The following is a 16,762-nucleotide window of genomic DNA, read 5'->3' on the forward strand; positions in this document are numbered from 1 at the left end:
AATTGGTTTCAGAATATAACATCCTTCCTGATGGTTTCAGATGGCTTTATTTGTTCATAAATAACTCTACTTTTGATTTAGCCTCTTTTATCATATGAATGCTTCATTAAACAAATGGAGCTCGCTCATTATAGCCAAGTGGGGCTATATTCAACCATTTAGTGACGTTGAGCGTACGTGGTTGTATTTAACCGTAAAAGCCATTTATCTGGCCTTTTGCCATCTGGAAACTCTAGTTAGTATTTCCCAATATAAATCTTCAATCTGCTAACCAGATTGATACTGGCATTTAGCTAGTGTGACAATGTCAGAAAGGCCTACCCAAATATAAACTAAAGAACTCTGTAATTTCTTTAGAAAACACAACAAAACTAAGCCAGGAAAGAAAAGTACATTCTTCCACCCTAGTCATTGTCTGGATTAAAAGCCTACATATTTAGAAGTTCTTTAGAAAGCTAAACAGTAAAAGCATTTTAATTTTATCGCTGGAAAAGGCCAGTGACTTGCACGTTCAGATTTGCCAAAAGGTTACCCCTGTAATAAAAGGTAACCGTGAAAAATTAGCTCATAAACTGTCAGTTTTCTCTCCCCATGCCCTGCCCTCTTTCTAAACAGTGATTTCTGCAATTTGAAAGCACAGTGATTTTTTTTTTAAAGTCTTTCATATAATCCTTGGGACATTCAGATTTTTTAGATTATACTTATTCCTAGGACCTGCAAAGGTTTGCAAGAAATGCTCTTCATCTACTTTCTGTAAGGCAAGTTAAATACAAATGTGAGACTCTCTTCTTATCAGCGTGGCAATAAATTTAATATCGATTTTTATTGGGGCTCCCTCCTCCACACCGTAAGGTCTCATGCAGAGCCAAAACACTGGGGGACTCCTCTGGTCCTCTGCAGAGTAACTATTAACATGCCCCACGTTTGAGCCCGCAGGGTCCGTTGAAGTCTTGCTCTGCAGCTCTGTACTGTGTAGAACTCAGGGGATCTTGCAGTGACAGAGCCCCAGTATCCAGGGGCAGCCATCCTTTTTGAGACACTGCTATTTCCCTTGGCCTCTGAGGAAAGTAGAGCTTGGATCCCCTCTTCTCTGGGAAGTTGGCTATAGCATCCATGCCCTTCCTAGTAGTCCGTGTTCTCCTTTCTTCAGCTCAGAGGGAGCCCCTCCTACCTCCTCTTCCCCAGGACAGTTTCCTCAGTGAGCCCAGGCTTTCCCTAGAGATAGCCTGTTTGTCTTTGGTAGTTTCAGCTTTCCACCTTGCAAAAGCCTCCGAGGTGAGGAAATACAGAGTGCTTGACAAAGAAAGGCTTAGAAGAGGTAGAGGAGAGGAAAAAGAAAGAGAAAGAACTTTTAATGTTTTCATTTACTGCTTGTTGTCATCAACATTTGTCCTATTCATGTCTGGCCATCACATGTTGGACAGCATTTCTACATTTGGAGAAATTTCCACATTATGCATCCGTCTCCTTAGGGTCAGAAGTGAGAACTCAAATTTCCAGCGTCTTTTGCTGCTTGGACTTCACTCTCCAGTCGGAGGCACTTAGATGAGACCACGACTGGGAAGAACCATGTGAGAAACGGGCTCTGTGCTGAGCGTAGGCAGCAGCAGCAGGAGAGCGTGGCTCTGGGGGATGATAGTGTTGTAGGGTTGAGTGCCTGGTAGAGACCTGGCATCAGTACTAGTTGCAGTCAGATTTTGGCATTTAGGGTTTGGTGACTGGGACAGATGCAGCAGTTTTCTCATCAAGCCAGTTCTACAGCATAGTTTTGGATGTTTTCCTAGAAGTTTAGCCTTGAACTTGCTTGTTTTTCTAGTCATCTCAGTGATTCTGTGAACTTAAAATCAGATTTATTGAGGTATAATTGACGTACAGTAAAATACTGTTTTGGGTTTATTGTTTGTTGGGTTTTGACAGATGTCTACAGTCTCCTAATAATCACCACAATCATGATACTGAATATTTCTATCACCCCAAAGAGGTTATGCCCCCGTGTAATCTTCTCTGTGCCCCCTTTCCTCTCTGCCCTAACTCCAGCCCATTTTCTGCCCCTGTGGTTTTCCCTTTTCCATAATACCGAATTTTTAAAAACTGTGAACACATATTGTATATAGTTTTTGTTTCTCTGTTCTTTCACTTAGCATAATGCCTTTGATATTTATCCATGTTGCATGTATCAGTAGTTTGTTCCTTTCTGTTAATGAGTAATTTTCCAGTGTATGCCATAATTATTTTTATCCATTCACAAGTTGCTGGACATTTGAGTTTGTTCCAGTTTTTTTGGCTATTGTGAATAAAGATGCTCTATGAACCTATAAAAAAACCTATGCATATAGGTTTTTTTTGTGTGTGTGTATGTATGTTTTTACATCTCTTGGATAAATACCTAGGATTGGAATTGCTGGATAGTATGATTAAGTGTATATTTAACTTTGTTAGAAACTGTGAAAATATTCCCAAATGACTGTACCACTTTGTAGTCCCTCCAGAAATGTATGAGGTTTCGAGTTGCTCTGCATTTTGGGCAAAACTTGGTATTGTCAATCATTTTAATTTAACTCATTCTAGTTGATGTGTAGTAGTATCTCAATGTATTTTTTTTTTCATTTTTAAAATCTTTATTGAATTTGCTACAATTTTGCTTCTGTTTTATGTTTTGGTTTTTTGGCTCTGAGGCATGTGGGATCTTAGCTCCCTGACCAGAAATCGAACCCACACCCCCGCATCGGAAGGCAAAGTCTCAACCACTGGACTTCCAGGGAAGTCCCCTCAATGTGATCTTAATTTCCATGTTGACTAATGAAATTGAGTAATAAGAATTTTCATATTCTTATTACTCATTTGTATGTTGTCAATGGTGCGCTTAAAAAATTGGGTTGTTTGTCTTACTGAATTGTAAGGGTTGTTTAAATATCGTAAATACAAGTCCTTGATGTGTTTTGAAAATATTTTCTTCCAAACTGTGGCTGGTTTTTGATTTTCTTAATAGGGTCTTTTGAAGACAAGAAATTGTTAATTTTGAAAAACTACTTTATCAATTTTTTAAATAATTCATGCATTTTGTATCCTAAGAAGTCTTTTCCTAACTCAAAGTCATGGCGACTTTCACCTATGTTTCCTTACAGAAATTTCATAGTTTTCACTCCTACATTTAGGTTTTTGATCCATTTCAGGTTAACTTTTATATAAGGTGTAAGGTAAGGGTAAAGTTAATATTTTTGCATATGGAGGTCCAGTTCTTCCAGCACTGTTTTTTGAAGAGTATCCTTTTCCCACTGAACAGCCTTGAAATCTTTGGAAATCAATCGACCATATTTGTGTGGATCTGTTTCCGTACTCTGTATGTCTGTCCTAATGCCGATCCTACACTATCTTGATTACCGTAGCTTACAGTAAGTTTTAAAAATCAGGTATTGCAAGTCCTCAAACTTTTTTTTCTTTTCAAAATTTGGCTATTTTAGTCTTCACTTTTACACATACATTTTAGAAGCAATTTGTTTATTTCTACAAGGAAGTTCACTGGAATTTTGATTAGGATTGTATTAAATCAATAGATGAATTTGGGGAGACTTGACATCTTAAAAGTATTGTCTTTTGATTAATGGCCATGGTTTATCTCTTTATTTATTTAGGTCCTTAAATTTTTCTCAGGAAAGTTTTGTAATTTTCATTGTATAGGTCTTACAGATATTTTGTTAAAGGTATTCCCAAGTGTTTCATCTTTTTGGTGCTATTGTAAAAGTGGTATTATTTTTATTTATTTATTTATTTTTTTAAGGTACACAGGCCTCTCACTGTTGTGGCCTCTCCCATTGCGGAGCACAGGCTCCAGACGCGCAGGCTCAGCAGCCATGGCTCATGGGCCCAGCCGCTCCGCGGCATGTGAGATCTTCCCGGACTGGGGCACGAACCCGTGTCCCCTGCATCGGCAGGCAGACTCTCAATCACTGCGCCACCAGGGAAGCCCTATTTTTAAATTTTAATTTCCAAATATTCACTACTATTAAATAGAAATATAGTTGATATTCATATATTGACCTTGACTTCTGCAGCCTTGGTAAACTAATTTATTAATTAGAATTTTTTGCTTTTTAGTAGGTTCATTAGGATGTTTAGTGTAGATAATTGTGTTATCTGCAAATAATCTGTACAGTTTTACTTTTTCCTTTCCAATCTATATGCCTTTTGCTTCTTATCTTTGACTTATTGCAGTGGCTAGGAACTCCATGTTGAATGGATGTGGTGAGAGCAGACATCCTTTCCTTGTTTCTGATCATAGGAGGAAAGCAACTTTAGCCATTAAGTGAAAGTTGTCTTTTATCATTAAATATAATGTTAGCTCTCTATTTTTTTGTAGATGCTTGCTATCCATTTGTGGAAGTTTCCTACTCTTCCTTGTTTGAAGAGAGTTTTTATGATAAACAGACACTGATTTTTGTCACTTTTTTGGTACCCATTGAAAAGTGTGTGTGTGTGTATTTTTTTTAGTATATTGGCTTGGTAAATTATATTGATTTCAAATACTGAGTGAACCTTGCATTTAAAAGGGTAAACGTCACTTTTGTCATTATTAATTATTTTTCTATATATTGCTGGATTCAATTTGCTAATATTTTGTTAAGGGCTATTATGCCTATATTTAGAAGGGATGTTAGTCAGTAATTTTCTTTGCTTGTATTATCTTTGTTGGATTTTGGTATCAGGGTAATGTAAGCCTCATAAAATGAGTTGGGGAGTGTTCCCTTTTTTTTCTGGAAGAATTTATATATGGAATTGGCATTATTTTTTCATTAATTGTTTGGCACAGTTCACAGTTGAAGCCATTTGGACCTGGTGTTATCTCAGTGGGAGAATTCTTAAATGCAAATTAATTCATTTTTTAAAAAATGAACATAGGGCTAGTCAGGTTATATCTTTTACAGAGAGCTGTGGTAGTTTGTGTCTTTCAAGGGATTTGTTCATTTCATCTGTTTCCAAGATATTAGCATAAAGTTATTTATAATATCCCTTTATTATTCTTTTAATGTCTCTGGGATCTGTAGTTATGTCCTTTCCTTCATAATGGTAATTTATGTCTTTTATTTTCTTGATAAGTCTGGTTAGAGACTTATCAATTATTGACTTCTCAGAGAACCAGCTTTTGGTTTCAGTGATTTACTCCATTAATAATTTTCCTTTGTTCATTTTCATTGAATTCTACTGTTATTTTTATACTTTTCTCTTTTGACTTACTTTTTTTTTTTTTTTCTTTTGTGGTACGTGGGCCTCTCACTGTTATGGCCTCTCCCATTGTGGAGCACAGGCTCTGGACGCGCAGGCTCAGTGGCCATGGCTCACGGGCCCAGCCGCTCCGCAGCATGTGGGATCTTCCTGGACTGGGGCACAAACCCGTGTTCCCTGCATCGGCAGGCAGACTGTCAACCACTGCGCCACCAGGGAAGCCCTTGACTTACTTTTGATGTAATTTTCTTTTCCTAGTTTCCTAAGGTGGGTGTTTAAGTTTTTGACTATAAACCTTCTTCTTTCATACTGTGAGCATTTAGATGCTATTAATTTTCCTCAGAGTAGTGCTTGGTTGCTTGCCTTAAATTTTGATGTGTTGTATTTTCATTTTTATGCAATTCAAAAAATTTTCTGATTTTCCTTATAATTTGGCCTTTGACCTGTGAATTATTTAGAAGTTAATTTTTATAAATATTTGATGATTTTCTATATTCCTTTCTGTTGAGTTCTAATTTAATTCACATCCCTGTGTGATTTTAATGACTTTAAATTGGTTAAAGTTTATTTTGTAGCTCAGAATATGGTCTATCTTGGTGAATGTTCCATGTGCATTTGAAAATAATGTGTATTCCATGATGTTGGGTAGAGTGTCCTAAAAAATCTCAGTTACGTTAAGTTCATTTGTAGTGTTGTGTAGGTCTTCTGTATTTTCACTGATTTTTTCTTATTTATTGATTTTTATATATTTGTTTTATGTAATTGTCAATGACAGAAAAGTGTTCCACTCTCTGTGATTGAGATTTTTTTCTTTTTATCCTTTCAGTTCTATCAGTTTTTGCTTCATGTACTCTGAAGCTCTGTTGTTAGATGCATACACATGACTATTATGTTCTTGATGAATTGACCCCTTTATCATTATTTAATGTCCCTCTTTATTCCTATTTTGGTGATTTAGTTCTCTCTTCACATGCTACTTCTTTCAGACTCTCCAACAAGAAGGAAAGTCCTATTGGAGTTACCAGGCACCGTTGTGTTTGGTACATCTTTTGACAAGGATCTTATGACAGCTATTTCATAAACAACTGTCTGGTCTATATGTGACTGATTTGGTCAGGTGCTGATTTCTGGTATACAATCACTTGTAGCCAGGATGTGAATGAGATCCTGTGTTAAAACCATGGTGACCTACGTAAGGAATTGCTTCATTCTGCTTTCCCTGAGGGGAATTTTGGCTGTCGTAGCCATCATATTATCATGTTCATCATAACACTGCAAATCTTGCATCTGCTTTTGTGGCTTGCTTCTTTAGACAGCTAATTATAATGACATTACTCATTTTTACAAAAGGATTTGCAAACACAGATGTTCATAGGAGTCAGGCAGGGATCCTGACTGAGAAAAGTGGTATATTGTAGATAATAGGGAGTGGTGAGGATTGTGGCAATGTGGAGAGCTCAAAATTTGTGTGAAGGGGCGGCACTAATTAATTACCATGAGAAACTCAGGCCCACTATTACTCTTACAGTTTTTTAAGGTAAGTTGGTAATCTAGAGTTTTTTTATTATTTAATTGTAAGTAATTCGAAGTACTTAAAAATTCTGAGTGGGTCATATAATATAGGCCAAACAAAATATGTATGTAAATCATCTGTAACCTTGCCAGACTGTAGTCAGCCCTGTAAGGGAATTCCTAAATGGAATAGAACAACTATGTCCTAAGTCAGATGTAAAATTAGGGGAGGGTGATAATAATGGGAGACTTGCTGTAGAAGATTCTGATCAAGATCACATGGAGTGTTAGGAATTATTGCTGAGTAGAAGTCTCCCATATAATAGATATGCCATGGCACGAAGGGGCCGAGTAGGCAGATGTATATACTTTTGATCACTTGAAAAGTGACAAAGGGGCATGCTAATGTAGAGTGTGAGCATTGGTTCAGTACAAGGCCTTGGCCTCCCTCTGGACCTCTGTCTAATCTCTGGGCCTGCTCTTTGGAACTATACCTGAGGAAATCATTCCTATACCTGGGTCCCCTGGCGTGCTGTTTGCCCTTGGCATGCTTCCTGAGGAATGTTTGTGGCTGAAGAGGAGGAGCCAGTGAGAATGCGCTGCAGTGGCGTTTAAAGGGGCACCATAATACCATGGAAATACAATACTGTGATACCATGGCACATGTATGGGGCTACAGTGCTCCAGTCAGAAGATGAGGATGTGTAATTTTATGGTAACCTGCCTTTGTATACCAACAATAAAGTATGCATATTGTTTACAGAGATCGGCAGTCGTTCTGTAAATTGATTAATGTCGATGACCAGTGCATAATAAAGCCATCTACACTGATCAAATTAACCAGATATTTACTCTTCATTTAGTTTAGTGCTGTGTTGACGGCCAAAGCCTAATTTAATGTCAGTTAACACAAACATTGTTTTTTAGTTAAAATGGCAGTTAAAATTATATAATAATAACAATTGTAAAGATAATTTCATCTGATTAAAATTTGCTTAAAATATGAAGAGAAAGTGATTTCCTTAAAAATCACTACAGTAAAATAAATAGCTAGTGGGAAGCAGCTGCATGGCACAGGGAGATCAGCTCCGTGTTTTGTAACTACTTAGAGGGGTGGGATAGGGAGGGTAGGAGGGAGACGCAAGAGGGAGGAGATATGGGGATATATGTATAGCTGATTCACTTTTTTATAAAGCAGAAACTAACACACCATTGTAAAGCAATTATACTCCAATAGAGATGTTAAAATAAATAAATAAAATATTTAAAACTTAAAAAAAATAAAAATCACTGCAATGTTAGAGACGTGTTATTCCATAATTTCCTTCAGAAAACGAGTATAGCATAGAATTTTTGTTTTTTTGAAATTTATTTCAGTCTGATGGATCTACAAAACTTGAACAGTTTAGATGGATTTTATAATTTTTATATGCACGAAACAGCACTTATGAAATCATATGGGAATCATACAAGCCAATAGGCATTATGTGACCGCTGATATTAACATTTGGGGCAGAAGGACAGCATAGGTCTTCCAAAATGCCATAAGATCCTGTTGATGCTTTGCTGACCACATTCCTGGAGGGAAGTGGTCTGGCAGTTGGGCTGATCCTGAAACATGAACACATGCTCCATAGATATCAGCAAACACTCTATTTCAACATCTCAGTTAGATTTTTGTGCCAGTTCTGCTTCTGAACTTCAGGTGTTCTGGCTCTGATGGATTTGTAGGGGAGGCCTTGTGTCCTTTGAGTCTAGCCAATCACTGTAAAATGTCCTTTGTCTCTTCTCTTGGCTATGCAGTGTGGATGATTCCTCTTCAGACTTCTAAGGATTCTTTGCTGCCAGCTTTTTTTCCTCTAATATGTACCTCTTGGTCTGAGAAAATGTGAATTTCTTCTTGCTTTAAATCTTGGGAAATAGAGGTCTAAAGAAAGAGTATACACAACTGTTATTTATGGTTTCAACTCCTGGGAGGAAATAGGGCCATGTGCTTTATGTCTTTCTTGTTTAATTGCTAGGAGTCATTCAGAATTCATGAGTTGACTTAATTTTTCTTGGGTGAACGTACTAAGAAAAGATTCAAGTCTGCAAAATGCTGCCAATTCAACTGTTAAATTATGCATTTTACATGTAAATATTGCAAATTGTAAGATATTTTAAATGAATTTTTAATTTAGTATTTAGCATTAAAGTTTAAATTCCTGCCCAGAATTTCAAACATGGAAATACACTCTAACAGAAAAGAGGGTTTTTAGGGTTTTTTAAAAAATGAAATAGAAAAAAAAGAAGCATTTAAAATGTGAAACACACCCATTTCCTTCCTACTCTTTCTAAGAAATTCTCAATTATATTCAGTTGAATCCGTATTTTAAATAGGAATCCTGAGACACAATCACAAAGCAACTTTTTGTCTTCCACATCTTTTAAAATTTATTCAAGATCCAGTTTTTCTTTTTCTAGATGAAAATTTAAGCAGGTTACACAACTTTTCTGATCATTCTTAGGTTAAAAATAAAGCAAAGCAAGAAAATCTCAATTTATACACAGAAATATATGTGTAGTTCTCAGAATGCCAGTGACCCACGCTCTAGTCCAGAGGTCTGCCTCCAGCTTCTTTCTCCTGGAAGGCTCATTAGACAGCCCTCTGGGACAGAATCTAAGGGAACCCACATGTGATCCACTCAGATGCCCTTTGCCCTGACATATTCAGGGAAAGTAGCCCCTTTTGCTGGGTGGGAATGGAATGGAACTTATAGCACACCACAGCTCTCCACAAAATCTGTTTCCAGACATTCATGCCTGATCCATTTATTCTCTGTGTAGTCCTAAAAGTTATATAACCAGTTTTCATCTGTCTTTGTACAAATCCTTCAGGGTAGTTGATCTTAAAACTTGCTCTGAATGGGCATCATCAGAAAATCTACAAACAACAAATGCTGGAGAGGGTGTGGAGAAAAGGGAACCCTCTTGCACTGTTGGTGGGAATGTAAATTGATACAGCCACTATGGAGAACAGTATGGAGGTTCCTTAAAAAACTAAAAATAGAACTACCATATGACCCAGCAATCCCACTACTGGGCATATACCCTGAGAAAACCGTAATTCAAAAAGAGTCATGTACCAAAATGTTCATTGCAGCTGTATTTACAATAGCCAGGACATGGAAGCAACCGAAGTGTCCATCAACAGATGAATGGATAAAGAAGATGTGGCACATATATACAATGGAATATTACTCAGCCATAAAAAGGAACGAAACTGAGTTATTTGTAGTAAGGTGGATGGACCTAGAGACTGTCATACAGAGTGAAGTAAGTCAGAAAAAGAAAAACAAATACCGTATGCTAACACATATATATGGAATCTACAAAAAAAAATGGTCATGAAGAACCTAGGGGCAAGACGGGAATAAAGATGCAGACCTACTGGAGAGTGGACTTGAGGACACAGGGAGGGGGAAGGGTAAGCTGCGACAAAGTGAGAGAGTGGCATGGACATATATACACTACCAAACGTAAAATCGATAGCTAATGGGAAGCAGCCGCATAGCACAGGGAGATCAGCTCGGTGCTTTGTGACCACCTAGAGGGGTGGGATAGGGAGGGTGGGAGGGAGGGAGATGCAAGAGGGTAGAGGTATGGGGACCAATGTATATGTATAACTGATTCACTTTGTTATAAAGCAGAAGGTAACACACCATTGTAAAGCAATTATACTCCAATAAAGATGTTAAAAAAAACAACTCGCTTTGAATGGGCATTATCAGAAAATCTACAAACAACAAATGCTGGAGAGGGTGTGGAGAAAAGGGAACCCTCTTGCACTGTTGGTGGGAATGTAAATTGATACAGCCACTATGGAGAACAGTATGGACATTCCTTAAAAAACTAAAGATAGAATTACCATATGACCCAGCAATCCCACTACTGGGCATATACGCAGAGAAAACCATAATTCAAAAAGTCACATGCACCCCAATGTTCATTGCAGCACTGTTTACAATAGCCAGGTCATGGAAGCAACCTAAATGCCCATCGACAGACGAATTGTTAAAGAAGTTGTGGTACATATATACAATGTAATATTACTCAGCCATAAAAAGGAACGAAATTGGGTCATTTGTAGAGACATGGATGGAACTAGAGACTGTCATACAGAGTGAAGTAAGTCAGAAATAGAAAAACAAATATTGCATATTAACACATATATGTGGAATCTAGAAAAATGGTACAAATGAACTGGTTTGCAAGGCAGAAATAGAGACATAGATGTAGAGAACAAATGTATGGACACCAAGGGGAGAAAGCTGGAGATGGTGGTGATAGTGGTGGGGTGAATTGGGAGATTGGGATTGACATATATGCACAAATATGTATAAAATAGATAACTAATAAAAATAGCTTTTAAAAAAACTTGCTTTGATATCTCATATCTTATATCTGACATTTTAAGGTGTTGGTTGACTTTCAAAATTGTCTTTCATAGAGAATTCTGATAGCTAAAGAGCAAAGTAGACTTTTTATATTAAGTTCTGTATACATGAGACAGAGTAGAGCAGATATATTTACAAATAAATTGAGTTTTTATTGCTCAGTGTTGGTTCTGTTGGTAAAGAAGTATCTCTTCGCCTTAATCATACTACAAGTAATCGTATCATTTGTTTTCAGAGTTATGGTCTGTGGAAGAGTTTGGAATAGTAGAAAATATACTCTATCAGAAGTCAGAAGAAATAGGTCCTAATCTTAAGACCTTTGGCAAGGCTATCTCTTTGGACCCTAGTATCTTCGTGTGCAAATTGAATTAGATCAATTAAACAATATATATTTATTGAGTTCTTATTGTGTGCTTACAGTAATGGAATTACTCTGGAGTTAATGTACCTCACAGTATTCCAGGGATGTTATCTTAAATAATCACACTGATGAAAGTATGATTACAAGTTTGAATAGTGTTCAGAATAACAGGAACACTGCTTTATGAGACCCTGACCTAGGCTGAGGGGTCAGAAAATGCTTATCTGTGAGAAGGTAGCACTTGAGCTAATATGAAGAATGAGTAGGAGGTAATATATTAAGTAAAAGATTGGGTGTGGAACAGAGAAGATCAGAGGAAAGACAGAGGACAGAGCAAAGGCTGTGATGGAAGTAGTCAAGAGAAATTTTATTGGTAAAATGGATCAGATTTGATCGTGGACTGGGTTTGGGAGATGATGAGAGAGTAGAAGGAATCAAGAAAGATTTCTAAATTTCTGACTTGTCCAACTTGATGGCTAGTTGAGCCATTTGCTAGCACAGGGAACTCTAAAAAGGAGCCAGATACACAGGGGACGCAGGCATGGTGGGGAAGATCAAGAGTCTGATCTTCGACGAGTTGACTCGAGGTATCTTTGAGATTTCTGTGTGGAGATGTCTAGGAGGCAGTTGTATATAAGAGGAGAGGTTTGGGTTGGTTAAATTTGGAAGCCATTGGCTTGTATATGAGAAATGAACCCATGATAGTGAATGAGAGTCTGCAGGGAGAGAGTTTAGAATAAGAAAAGGCAGCCGGGGCCTTCCCTGGTGGCGCAGTGGTTGAGAGCCTGCCGACGCAGGGGACACGGGTTCGTGCCCCGGTCCGGGAGGATCCCACATGCCGTGGAGCGGCTGGGCCCGTGAGCCATGGCCGCTGAGCCTGCGCGTCCGGAGCCTGTGCTCCGCAACGGGAGAGGCCACAACAGTGAGAGGTCTGCGTACCGCAAAAGAAAAATAAAAGAAAGAAAAGGCAGCCGATTGAGGAATGCCAACATTTAATAGCTGGGTAGAGAAGGGAGAAACAGCAGAAGAGATTGAGAAGTATCCAGAGATATGGAAGGAAAACCAGAAGTAAATTACATCACTGAAGCTAAGGGAAAGCTGTGTTTCAAGAAGGAGAGGGGAATGGTCATCACTGCTAGATGCTACTGAGAGTCCAAGAATGAATTCAAGAGTCATGGAGCCATCAGAAGGTCTCTGGGAAACCTAGGGAGAACTATGTTAAGAAGTAATGGTGGCAGGAGTGGATTGAAGACTAAATGTAGAAGAGTCTGGAGAGAGGGCAGTCCCTGGAGGGAACTGTGGGGTGGAGGGAGGGAGGAATTTTGTTCTAAGTGGAAATACTTGAGTATGTTTAAATGCTGTCAGGAAGTCTCCAGTGCAGAGCAAGAGGCTGAGGCTACAAGAGAGGGGACAGTCTATGATAAGGTTACTGAGGAGGCCAAGAGGATGAAATAGAAATTATGCTCACCTGAGAGGCTGGCCTTAGATGAACTTCTCTAATCTAAGGGGAGAGAGGAAGAAGAGGCCGATCAAAGCTGACTTGGAAGCAGGAAGTTGAGGGAGTTTTTATCTGATGGCTTTATGTAAAAGTCCATACTAACTTAAAATTTGGTGATTGTATAATATAGTAGTGGTGATAAAAACAAACATTTATGGACTGATTTCTGTGTGTTATGTGTGGTCTTTAAGTATATGTTCTCTGTAGATAAACTGTCTGGATTTGAATCCAGAGCTTACCATTTCCTTGAGCTGTGTGACCTATAGCTGGTTTTTAGTCTCTTTGGGCCTAAATTTCTTATGGATAAGAAATTATATATGAGGTATAAGATACTTTATAGTATTAAATGAGTTTGTGTGTGTATACGTGTATGTACATGTATATGTTTACATATAGTGCTTCATGTGGACTTGCTATGTGGTCAGTGTGCCCTAAATGTCAGCAAGCAATAGTGGTGTGGTAATGGTCACTGTCAGCCGTCAGCATCTGGTATTGCCCTCATCATACCCTTGTAACGATGTGATAATGGTGTTAGCCCTATTTTACAGGTGAGGCAATGGAATCAGAGAATAAGTGAGGCCACACAGTTAAGTAGATGAAAGAGCCAGATTTCAAACTAGACCTATCCAGCTTCAAACCCATACTTTTACAAGTTCTGAAAGCAGCTTATCTAGAGTATTTATTCTGCACCTGTCTCAATGCTTGAGATTTCAGGGTTAACCTTATGTAAAAATGTGAGATAAATTAAGTCAGTCTTTCTCAGCTTCTGCCACCCTGGGGGCCCGCCCTCTGCCAGCAGATCTGCTCTGTTTCCCTCAGCTCCCACCCCGATCCTGTGAATCTACTCTTCCTTTACTGGAATCCTATCGTATTTTGGTAGTTTTCCCATCTACATCTTTATCTTTCATTCATAGTCTATATTGCCCTTTTTTTCTTTTTAAAATTTGTATCAAAGATTGTGTGAGTTCAGCTTAAAATTAGTAAATTGAGGGTGGGGGGTATATGTTATCCTGTATAAATAGTTTAAGGGGTGGCGTATTCCCTACACTTCTTCCTTGGAGTATTATCTGAAGAATGAAGTGATGGAGGTTTTTTGCCAGTTTGGTTTCCACACTTACTTTTAAAAATCTCCATTGCATTTATCATAATGATCATAACATATATCCTCCGTTAACCCACTTCTACCCATGGGGTGACTTGTTCCTGCCATTGCCTGTTCCATGCTCAAGTAACCTCCACTTTCTGCCTCTTAACACCTGAGGTTCATTCAACTTTCCTTTTTGAAACTTAGAGACTTTCCCTAATGTTATTTAACTTAGAGACTTTTCCTGATGTTATCAAGTGCTTTATATTCTACCACAGATGGCTCATTTTATGAAACATTTTATCCTGTAAAGTTAACTGCTAAGAGCGTCATTGGACTATATGTGAAGAACACAAAGTTTTATGGAAGGAAGGTGTTATGTATGTTTATTTTTTAAACAAATTGTAATCATAACAGTATGTTATTGTGTTACTTTTTTGGGTGAACTGAGGTAATATCACTTCAAAATAAAACAGTTTGAGTTACTGCCATGGACAGTGTATTTTTCATAGTTAGAATAGCTTCTTTATTGGATCCCTCTGACCTATTTTAATCTCCTGTTATTCTCATATTGTACTGTAGTCCCAGGGGGCAGGCATTCTTTTCAGAAAAGATTACAGTTGATTTTGACTTGTCAGGAGTTAGCTCTGGTAAGCTACTATTTTCTTTTCTTTGAATTTTAATAACAATACTGAGGTATAATTTACATTCCAAAGAACTCATCCATTTAAAGTATAAAATTCAGGCTTCCCTGGTGGCGCAGTGGTTAAGAATCTGCCTGTCAATGCAGGGGACACGGGTTCGAGCCCTGGTCTGGGAAGATCCCACATGCCGTGGAGCAGCTAAGCTCATGTGCCACAACTACTGAGCCTGTGTTCTAGAGCCTGCGAGCCACAACTACTGAAGCCCACATGCCTAGAGCCCGTGCTCTGCAACATGAGAAGCCACTGCAGTGAGAAGTCTGCACACCGCAACAAAGAGTAGCCCCTGCTCGCCGCGACTAGAGAAAAGCCCGCGTGCAGCAACGGACACCCAACACAGCCAAAAATAAATAAATTTATTTATAAAAAAGTATAAAATTCAATTATTTTTAGTAAATTTATACAACCATCAAAGCAATACAGTTTTAGAAGTTTTCCATTGCCCTAGAAAGTTCCATTGAACCTATTTACATCAATCCCTTTTCCCTTCTCTGTTACCTCATGCAGCCACTGATTTGCTTCCTGTCTCTATAGATTTGCCTTTTCTGGACGTTTCACATAAATGGAATAATACAGTATGTAGACTTTTGAATCTGCCTTCTTTCACTTAGCAAAATGTTTTTGAGAGGCTCATCTATGTTGTAATATGTATCAGTAGCTTGTTGCTTTTTATTTCTGAATAGTATTTCATTGCATGGATAGACCACATTTTGTTTATCCATTCATCAGCTGATGGATATTTGTATTATTTCCATTTGGATGTATGATATCAATAATGCTGTTATAAGCATTCATGGTCTTTGTGTGGACATATATTTTCATTTTACTTGGGTAGATTCCTAGGAATGGAATTTCTGGGTTATATGGTAAGTTTGTTCCACGTCTGTGTTAAACTTTTTAAGAAACTGAAGCTGTTTTCCGAAGTGACTGTACAGTTTTACATTTCCACCAGCAGTGAATGAGGAGGATTCCAGTTTCTCTACATCTGTGTTCAGCATGTGGTTTTGTCTTGATTATAACCGTTCCACTGGATGTGTGATGATACCTTATTGTGGTTTTAATATGCAGTTTCATAGTGAATAATAATGTTGAGCAGCTTTCCATGTGCTTGTTATTAACCTCTGTTGAAATACATACTCAGATGTTTTGCCCATTTAATATTAGGTTGTTTGTCTTTTTATTATTGAACTGTAATCGTTCTTTATATATTCTGTATACAAGTCCTTTATCAGATATGTAAATTAAAAATATTTTTTCCCAGTCTATACCTTGGCTTTTTATTTTTTTAATTAAGTCTTTTGAATCACAGAAGTTTTTAAAAATTTTAATCAAGTCCAGTTTCTTAATGGTTTTCTTTTACGGTTTATGGTCCTGGTGACATAACTAAGACCACTTTGACTAATCCAAGGCCGCAAAGGTTTTCTTCTATGTTTGTTTCTAGAAGTTTAATAGTTTTAGCTCTTACATTTAGGTCTATGATACATTTTGAGTCGATTTTTGTATATGCTGTGAGGTAAGGGTCTGAGTTAAATTTTTTGCATATTAATATTGAATTGTTCCAGAATCATTTTTTGAAAAAACTATTTTTTCCCTCATTTCATTGTCTTGTACCTTTGTTGAAAAGCATTTGATCATAAATAAATAAGGTTTATTTCAGAACGATCAATCCTGTGCCATTTGTCTGATGCTCTGTCCTTATGCTAGTATTACACTGTCTTGATTGCTATAGCTAATTTATAGCAAATTTTGAAATCAGATAGTGTAACGTCTCCAAATTTGTTCTTGTTTTTCAATATTCTTTTGGCTATTCTAGTTCTTTGCCTTGTCATGTGTTTTAGAATTAGCTTGTCAATATCTGCAAAAAGCACGCTACGATTTTGATTGGCATTGCTCTCCATCGTAGATCTATTTGGAGAGGATTGGCAGCTTAACAGTGTTGATTCTTCCAAC

The 16,762-nt window shown here is 37.7% G+C and overlaps 1 protein-coding gene across 4 annotated transcripts in view; it reads left to right on the plus strand.

The window, feature by feature from the left end:
* Positions 1-16,762, plus strand: part of IGSF11 (immunoglobulin superfamily member 11) — a 143,152-nt gene that overhangs the window by 92,063 nt on the left and 34,327 nt on the right. The window contains exon 1 of one of the 4 annotated variants that reach the window (XM_049709912.1): positions 3,557-5,487. The exons of the other annotated variants lie outside the window; for them this stretch is intronic. The gene's annotated coding sequence lies outside the window, so the exon portion shown is untranslated. Of the gene's footprint in view, positions 1-3,556; positions 5,488-16,762 lie in introns of those variants that run through there. 4 annotated transcript variants of the gene reach the window in all.

This window comes from Orcinus orca, chromosome 5 (assembly GCF_937001465.1).
Source record: "Orcinus orca chromosome 5, mOrcOrc1.1, whole genome shotgun sequence".
Taxonomy (NCBI): Eukaryota; Metazoa; Chordata; class Mammalia; order Artiodactyla; family Delphinidae; genus Orcinus; species Orcinus orca.